Source organism: Grampus griseus, assembly GCF_964374135.1.
Source record: "Grampus griseus genome assembly, chromosome: 8".
NCBI classification, from domain to species: domain Eukaryota; kingdom Metazoa; phylum Chordata; class Mammalia; order Artiodactyla; family Delphinidae; genus Grampus; species Grampus griseus.
This window is the reverse complement of record NC_139002.1, coordinates 110,064,120-110,073,485: the sequence shown is the minus strand read 5'-3', so window position 1 is coordinate 110,073,485 and position 9,366 is coordinate 110,064,120.

Here is a 9,366-nt window from a genome sequence, read left to right as displayed (position 1 = left end):
GCTTGTGATGTTGGTGTGAGTTCCACGTGGACACGGAATGGGAGACTCTGAACCAGCGTTTTCCAAACGACCAATGCACCATGTTACAGCATCACGGCGGCCAGAGACCCGTCCACGGAGCGAGATGGACCGAGGGTCCACGGGGCCCCAGGGAGCGGTGCACGGGGTGGGCTCCCGGTCCAGACTGCAACCGCCCCGAGAGACGCCACGTGCTGGGGTTTGGTGTCGGAGCAGAGGAGAAAGTCCGCGAGGATCCCAAAAAGCTGTTCATGTGCTCCTGCCTTTCCAGCTGCAAGTCTGGGCGAGGCTGGATTTTCTCCGGATGCTTCGACCAAGACGACATTTCCCAACTGACCGAAGACAGACGCGGTGACGACGTCCAGCTGCCGCTGAGAAGCCTGACGTCAGGGAGGTTCGCAGAAACGTGTATTCATGCCACTCTTCTTACTGAATTTTTAAAAAACTATTTCTCAGGAATCTATTCTTTATGTGTTGAATGCTGGCTCCCCAAAATGCTACCAAGGGACAGATCGATAGAGCTACGCGGCTTAGCTACCTTGAGAGTCTTAGCAGGATCTGGGGGGCAAGGGTAAGGTGTGTGTGAGGTTTGGGGTCTGGATTAGAATTAGGCAAATTCAAGACATAATTCGTTCAGGATTGGTGAGCACTTAAAGGGTTGGAAGTGAGTTTAGAGGATCAGCTGAGGTAAACCATGGTATAGATGGTTTCTACAAGTCTGTCGTCATTATTTTAAAAGGAAGAATAAATGCAGGTCTTTAAATTTTCATAGTTTTATTTTCTAATACAGTAAATATGGATGGATAACACACATAAGTAAAAGTTCTTTGGGGGCCTTAGTAATTTTTAAGTGTTTAAAAGTGTCCTGAGGGGGCTTCCCTGGTGGTCCAGTGGATAAGACTCCACACTCCCAACGCAGGGGGCCCGGGATCGATCCCTGGTTGGGGAACTAGATCCCACATGCATGCTGCAAAGAAGATCCCGTGTGCCACAGCTAAGACCCAGTGCAACTAAAATAAATAAATAAATGAATAAATATTTTTATAAATAAATAAATAAATTTAAAATAAATAATAAAAGTGTCCTGAGGCCCAAAAGCATAAGAATCGTTGATATGGAATCTACTGGGAGACTGACAACCAAGGACAGAGACAGGAACTGGGCAAAGCTGGGGAGGGTGTTCTCTGCGACTGTCCCTGAGCAGAGACTTGAACTCGGCCCGCAGAAAAGGCACAGAAACCACTTTCACCTCTCAGATGGGCAGAGTGGATGCGGGCTGAGGCCCAGGGTACCACCAGGCCATGCTGGGATGTCCCCAGAGGACACCCCCAGGGGTGTGGGGAGTGGGAGAGACAGAGCTGCAGAACCCACAGGAGAGGTGCTCAGAGACAAGAAAGAGAGACCCCACTTCAGCCGCCAATGCAAGGTCACCTGTGCTTCTCACGAACTGACTACAGATCGGAAGTTCCCACGACCCCCTCCTTGCTAGAGCGGCTCACAGAATTCAGGAAATCAGTTTACTTACTAGATCGCGGGTTTATTATAAGGGATATTAAAGGATATGAATGAACAGCCAGGTGAAGAGATATGTATATAGGGCGAGGTTTGGAAGGGTTCCCAACAGAGGAGCTTCTGTCCCTGTGGGATTTGGGGCCTGGCACATGGAAGGCCCCAACCTGGCAGCTCTCTGAACCCCCTCCTTTTGGGTTTTCATGGAGGCTCCAACCCTCTAATCGTGGTCGGTCCCCCTGGCAACCATATCCCCATCCTTAGGGGATTTCCAGTAGTCACCTCTTACCATAAACCCAGTAGTGGTGGGAAGAGACTTGTTATGAATAACAAGACACCCATTTCACTTCGTGGCTCAGAAGGGATTTCCGGGATTGAGGCCAGAAGACCAAATATTGTAACAAAAGATGCTCCCGTTGCTCAGAGCAGGGCTCTGGGAGCTGTCTGCCAGGAAATAGGGACACGAAGTATGTATTGATTATAAGTCACAATATCATATACGGTTGTACCATGTGACTTTTATCCATTCATCCATCATCAGACACCTGGGTTGATTCCAACTTTTAGCTGTTGTGAATGATGGGTGAACATGGGTGAAGACAGAGCTCGAGGCTCTGCTTTCAAGTCCTTTGGGGATTGTGGAAGGAAAATGAAAGTGGGGTGGGGTTTGCTAAAAGCACACTTGAAAATTGAGCCGGGGAGCCACTGAGGTAGCGAGGCTTATGCACATCTCAGCCCGGATGGAATCGGACCGTTTGACCACTCGCTGTCCTCATGCAGACATCAGAGCATCTGCCAGAAACTCACGTACTTATTGGACCCTCACCCTAGGATAACTCGTGATTCCTTAAGGACAAATATTTCCTGCCTCGCGCCAGAGTCAACCACAATTCTCAGCAGACAACTGCACAACCTGGTGGCTTTCGTCTTCATAAGGCCCTGACTCTCCCTCCTCCCCAGAACTCTTTCGGTTTTACCCGAGCCTGTATCTCCTGAACTGCAACCTTTAAGACCCACATAAACTCTTTCCTAATTTGCAGCTTCCTGCGCTGTTTTTTGGTCGACAGGATACTCCCAGAAGTGGGATTGCCGGATCGTGTGGTAGCTCTATCTTTTGTTTTTTAAGGAAACTCCATACTGTTCTCCATAGTGGCTGAACCAGTTTACCTTCCCACCAACAGTGCAGGAGGGTTCCAATTTCTCCACATCCTCGCCAGCACTTGTTGTTTTCTGTTATTGTGAGAATAGCCGTCCTCATGGGTGTAGGTAATATCTCTCTGTGGTTGTAGTTTGCGTTTCCCTGGTGATTGGTGACGTCGGACATCTTTTCATGTGTTTATTGGCCACCTGTGTGTCTCTGGAGAAATGTCTAGTCAAGTCCTTTGCCCATGTTTGAATCGGGTTGTTTGGTTTTTGTTGTTGAGTTTTAGCAGTTCTCTATACATTCTGGATATCAATCCCTCATCAGATATAGTGATTTGATATTTTTTTCTCCTATACTCATGGGTTGCCTTTTCTTTTTCTTTTTTTTTAACATCTTTATTGGAGTATAATTGCTTTACAATGATGTGTTAGTTTCTGCTGTATAAAAAAGTGAAACAGCTATACATATACATACACCCCCATATCCCCTCCCTCTTGCATCTCCCTCCCACCCTCCCTATCCCACCCCTCCAGGTGGACACAAAGCACCGAGCTGATCTCCCTGTGCTATGTGGCTGCTTCCCACTAGCTATGTATTTTACATTGCGTAGTGTATATACGTCCATGCCACTCTCTCACTTCGTATGGGTTGCCTTTTCACCCGGTTGATTGTGTCCTTTGATGCGAAGTGTTAAATTTTTTAAATTTTATTTATTTATTTATTTATTTATGGCTGTGTTGGGTCTTCGTTGCTGTGCAGGGCTTTCTCTAGTTGTGGCGAGCAGGGGCTACTCTTCGTTGTACGGGCTTCGTTGTACGTACTCTTCGTTGTACGTTGCTGTGCACGGGCTTCTCATTGCGGTGGCTTCTCTTGTTGAGGAGCACAGGCTCTAGGCGCAAAGGCTTCAGTAGTTGTGGCGCACAGGCTTAGTTGCTCTGCGGCATGTGGGATCTTCCCGGCCCAGGGCTCGAACCCGTGTCCCCTGCATTGGCAGGCAGATTCCTTTTTTTTTTTTTGGCGGTACGCGGGCCTCTCACTGCTGTGGCCTCTCCCATTGCGAGCACAGGCTCCGGACGTGCAGGCTCAGCGGCCATGGCTCACAGGCCCAGCCGCTCCACGGCATGTGGGATCTTCCCAGACCGGGGCACGCACCCGTGTCCCCTGCATCGGCAGGCGGACTCCCAACAACTGCGCCATCAGGGAAGCCCGGCAGGCAGATTCTTAACAGCTGCGCCACCAGGAAGTCCTGAAGTGTTAAATTTTGACGTAGTTCTGAGGCAGGAGGTAGACAGGCCCGCGGCTGAGCAGCTGGAGTCTGTCCCCTGTGGACAGATACTCCAAGATAAAGAGAATGTCTGGAGCAGAGAGGAGCTGAGTCCGGTCCAGATAAGAGATAAAGACCACATATTCCTCATTCTTGAGGTCCAGGAGACCTTCCTGACTCCACACGTGCAGAAAGGCTCCTCAGGGGCCAAAAAGGGAGGGGGCGCCACCCTATTATAGGTGGTGTCAACCTACTCACATGACTCTGCGCCAGAATCCATCTTGGCTAAGAGATGCGCACACAGGGGAGGAGCCTGAGATAAACCAAATACAGACTCAGAGCCAGGCAAAGCAAGGTGACTGACCAGAGGAAACCCGGAAGAAATGCCCCATATAAGTGATTCAAACCACCACGAGGGCATGACTCTCCCTCTCAGCCCGCCCGCGTGTCCATCCACACGCACTCTTTTTCCTCCTAATAAACACTTTTCTGTACTTTGTCCCTTTGTTGAAATTCATTTCTACAAAGCAGACAAGCCAGGGCCTTGTCACTGGCCATTGGCCCTCATGGTCTAGTGGTTAGGATTCCACACTCTCACCGAGATCCCGCTTCAAGCCTCTGCAGGCCGAGGCCACCTGAGATCAGTTCCACTTACCTTTTTTTTTTTTTTTTTTTAATTGCCTGTGCTTTTGGTGTCATATTTAAGAAATCGTGGTGCTCCTGTATTCTTGGCCCGTAGAAACCGAGAAAAAAGAAATGTTTGCTGTTTTAAGCCACTCTGCTCCAGGACAATTTCTTAGGCGGCGTAGACAACTGAGCTCTGGTTCCCGTCCATCGCTGTTACGATTGACTCACCTTCCACACCCGCCCTTGCTCACCTGACTCAACCCCCCCACCCGACCCCTCCCCCAGGACCTGCCCTTGTCGCCTCACCCGCTGTGCCCATATGGCCCTCCTCTCCCTGAGCAGCTCCCTTTCCCCCACTGAACCCCAGAGGTTAGATCCACCTTCCGGCTCGCCCATACCTGCCCAGCAGAGCTGGGAGGCTGCACCCACCAGCCGCACCCAGGTCTGCCCCATCTCACCGGCCCACACCCCGTCCCCCTCCCCCAGGGCCCCCACCGTCTTGGCTGGTGGACTTGCTTCCTGCAACATCCCTGAGGATGCAGAGTGGTCTGCAGAGCCACCCCCCACCCCCTGTGCCACAGCCGTCTCCCCACTGCCCGTCTCTGCCCAGGTTGCTGCCCTTCCTCCCAGCACCCCTGACGTCCTGTCTGGTGACAAAGGCCACGCTTGCATGCGTGCCCTGGATCCCAGCGCTCACTAGCCCTGCTCCCTTCACAGCAGACCCCCAAAAGCCTCGAGGGTCCACCCCATCCCTCCTTCTCCCTCCCACCCTCCACTGCAGCTGCCCTGGGCAAGGTCAGCAGGGAGGTCCCAACTGGAGGCCACACCCCAGGCCCTGGAGTGCCCCTCCCCCACCCCAGGGCATCCAGTTCTCCAGAAGCTCCTCCCAGGTCCAGGCTCGACCTTGCCCTGGGCCCTGTCCTTCTCCATCTCCTCCCCCCCCACCCTGGGTGGTCCCTCCAGCCTCCAGGCTTCAGATGCCCCACCCAGCTCCCCTCAAACATGTTTCTCCAGCCCAACCCCTGCCCTGAGCTCCAGACCACTAACCCCACTGCTGCTTCGCATTCAGCACCAAGACCCCCCGAACCAGAGACCCCTGCCCCCACCTGACGCCCTCCCTCCCCGACAGCCTGCGGGACTGCAGCAGCTGGCTGTCCTGGTGTTGCAGCGAGGGGGACCCCTTCCAGGGCCCGAGAGTGGGCTCTCGTCTAACACCAGGAAATGGATTGTCCGAGGAGACCCACGTGCCAGCAAAGCAAGAGACCTTATTGGGGACGGGCGCCCGGGCGGAGAGCAGTGGGGGTAACGGGGCGAGGGAGCCAGGAGGACTGCTCTGCCACATGGCTCGCAGTCTCGGGTTTTACGGTGATGGGGTTAGTTTCCGGGTTGTCTCTGGCCAATCACTCTGACTCAGGGTGTTTCCTGGTAGCGGGCCCATCGCTCAGTCAAGGCAGATTCCAGCGAGGAGGCTTCTGAGAGGCCAGTAGGACGTGTGGACTGGAGTCTTCTCTCTCCTTTTGACCTTTCCCGAGGTCTTCCGGTTGGTGGTGGCTTCTTAGTTCTGCATTCCTTACTAGGACTTCCTGTTGTAAGATAACTTGTGCAGGTGGTTACTGTCATGCCTGGCCAGGGTGAACGGGCAGTCAGGGGCTGCCTAGAACATATCCTCTCCCCACCGTGCACCCACTCCATCATGACCAACCTCTGGTCCCTGTCCCTGCCCCCAGGGAGAGCAGTGGCCCCTCACGGCTTCCAGCTTCCACCCTTGCCCCTAAGTCTGCTCCCAACACAGCACCAGAGGGACCTTTAAAACCTGAGTCCTAACCCTCCTCCGCTCCCAGCCCCCCAGGCTCCTGACACGAGTCTTCAGGGAGGACTGGGACCCCCCCACACTCCTCCAGACCTCAACCTCGTACACCTCTTACGACAGGGGGCGACTCTGGCCTAGGGCAATTGCACTGGCTGTGTCCCGTCTGCAGCGCCCTGCCTGGCTCTCCCCAAGACCCTGGCATCTGCTCAAAGGCCAGCTTCTCAGGGGGGCCTTCCCTGATGCCCCCACCACTCACAGGCCCACGGCCTCTGCCCCATGTGCTCCTCGCTGGCATCTAGGCAGCCGCTTTTCTTGTCCCTGCCACCCTCTCTTTGCCTCCAGGCATCCGACCGGCTTCCCAGTGGATGGTGCCATGGCCCTGGCTGGGCCACAGGACAGTCCTGGTGCTGCTGGAACAGGAGTCCTGGAGCCCTCCCTGTACACGCCGGCCCTACGGCTGCAGTGAGGCTGGACCTCCCCAGGGCAGCCTACTGCCCACTGACCCAGCCTGACCCTTGGCCTGTCCCCAGGGATCGGTGGGGGGGGCACCAAGGCTCCTGGGAGGTTTCCTGCAGCCCGTGCAAGAGCACCTTGGGGTTATCCCTACCTTCCACCGCCTGGGAAGGGGCTGAGCCAGGCACCGGGCCCCCTCTGGAGCAGTCAGAGCCGGCCAGCTGGCCCCCCGAGGCCCTTACCCCAGCCCCCACTCTCGCTCCACACTTCGCTCCTTCTGTGACCCTGAGGCTTTAGCTGTACCTCGTCTCCCCAAACTTACACCTGCCACTGGCCTCACGCAGCCACCGGCTAGGTTTGCGTTAGAGCGTCCATGTAGTCATACAGCACCTGTGGGTTTTCCAGGCTCCAGAGGCCCCCTTCCTGAGCCACACCAGCACCCTAAGGTCATGGAGTCGGTGGAGGGGGACGTCAGCCATCACTCCTCACCATCTTCACAGCCACCCCCTTGCTCCTGGCCTCCTGCGGGGCACACTCTCGGTCCAGGCCTGGCACTGCCGGCCTTCCAGCGAGAGTTCGGACCCACAGAGCAGCCCGAGCCCAACATACGGGGGAAGCGAGGCTCTCAGTGGCCCTGGGATGCACCCCGGTGACTGGCAGTGTTGGTGGTGATTTGGGGGTTTTAATGGCAAAGCCGGTAATCATGGGGATGAGGGAAGCTGTGGATGGTGTTTGAGGTTTGCACACAGATGCATCCCACCTTCTCCGATTCAGTGCATGGTAAACACCAGCCAGGGTGCAGTTCCCTGGACAGCACAGCCCTCCACATTAGTGTCAATGAAAAAATTCATCAATAGTCAATCTAAGAATGACATAGAAAAAGAAATTGTTTGAGCCAATCTGAGAATTATAACCCAGGACACAGTCTTTCAGAAAGCTCTGAGGACTGTTCCGCCCATTAGAGGTCAAAGCACAGTGAGACCTCTTGAAACTTGAAACTTTGGCTCAAGTTTTTGAAACAAAGGGTTACATGATGTGTTGACAGTTTACACAACCCAGATCTGCAGGGCTAAAGCGTACAAAGCAAGTAATGGGTCATAGGTGACCTTTACAAGGTTAAGAAGGAATGTGGGCTCCTGAGGAGGTCTGGTTAATGCAGATGCGCAACGCACCTTAAAGGGGAGGGAGGAGGCCCGAGCAGGTACAGAAGAGTTTTATCTTTACATTTTTCTTGTCCTGCCATAAAATATAAATTGTATTTCATCACAAGGTTGGAAGGAACTTCTGGTGTTCCCTGAGTAATCACGGTGTCAGGGGCCAGGTTCCTCGGCACCTCCCTCCTGGCGCGGGTCCCGCAGCGCCTGGAAGTGACGGTGGCCCCGGGAGCCCGGCCTGGCCAGACCCCCTTCCCCTGCCTGGCCCAGCTACTCATCTGCACCTCTGGGAAATGGGCCACCATCAGCTGAGATTCAGCCCACAGAGCTCTGAATCGGGCTGAGGCCAAGGAGTCTCCCCTTTCCCCCCTCCCCTGGGTGGGGCCCATGTGGGAAAAAGGCAGAGAGAGGGACCCCTGGAGAGACGCCCCGCCAGGCAACTGCCCAGCAGACTCTGCCCCACATCTTTGCAACCTTCCACCCCAGGATGTCTTGTATTGGGAACCAGTAGATGCCAGGCAGGTGTTTCCGAGGGTCTGTATTTTGTTGTGTTTTGTTCCTTGTCTACTCTGAGTGACCAATGCCCTTTAAATATACAGAGCTGAGGTTCTCAGACCCTGGCCTGCACCAGCAACAGCAAGGCCTTGTGGGCGGCCGGAAAACAGACTTTTCAGACAGTTCCCAGGGGGAGGTGATACTGGTGGTCCTGCCTCACTCCGAAACCTCGACTGGAGAACACTCGCACCACCCCAGGAAACTCCCTGGTCCCCCTTCTGAAACCAAGCAGGACCCTGCAGGCCCTCCCGGGTACAAAAGCCCCTCCGTGCCCCTCATTTCCTGTTTGTAGAAAAAGGCTCTAGCCTCCCAAGCCCTTCCTGAGTTCAAAGAGCAGGGATAGGCAGTTACTAATTAGGGAAGTGAGGGAGAAGCAGGTAAACAAGAAAAGTAGAGACAACAGTCAGCTCAGGATAAAACTGAACCTTAGCTCCTCCTCAAGGGATTTTCACAACAATCTGATGGAATTCTTTGAGTTGTTCTTCAGGAACTAAGACGCTCGCAACCCGGGTGGATGGTGACTTACTTGCAGACCACAAGCTTGTAGACCCCGGACTGGTTGGAACCAGAAGGTTGATGACTGAGATTTCTGAAATGTCACCCTGTTACCTCATCACCAACCAATCAGAAGAAAGTCCACGTGCTGATCCGGCCCCCGGAGAGCTGGGGTCTTTGAGCAGGAGCTGCCCGTTCTCCTTGCTTAGCCCTGCAGTCAACGCTGTACTTTCCTTCACCAGAGCCCCGTGTCAAATGATTGGCTTTGCTGCTCGGCAGGCGAGCAGACCCAAGTTCGGCCGGATAACGCTTTTTCTCCTTCTGTTCTGGCCTCCCC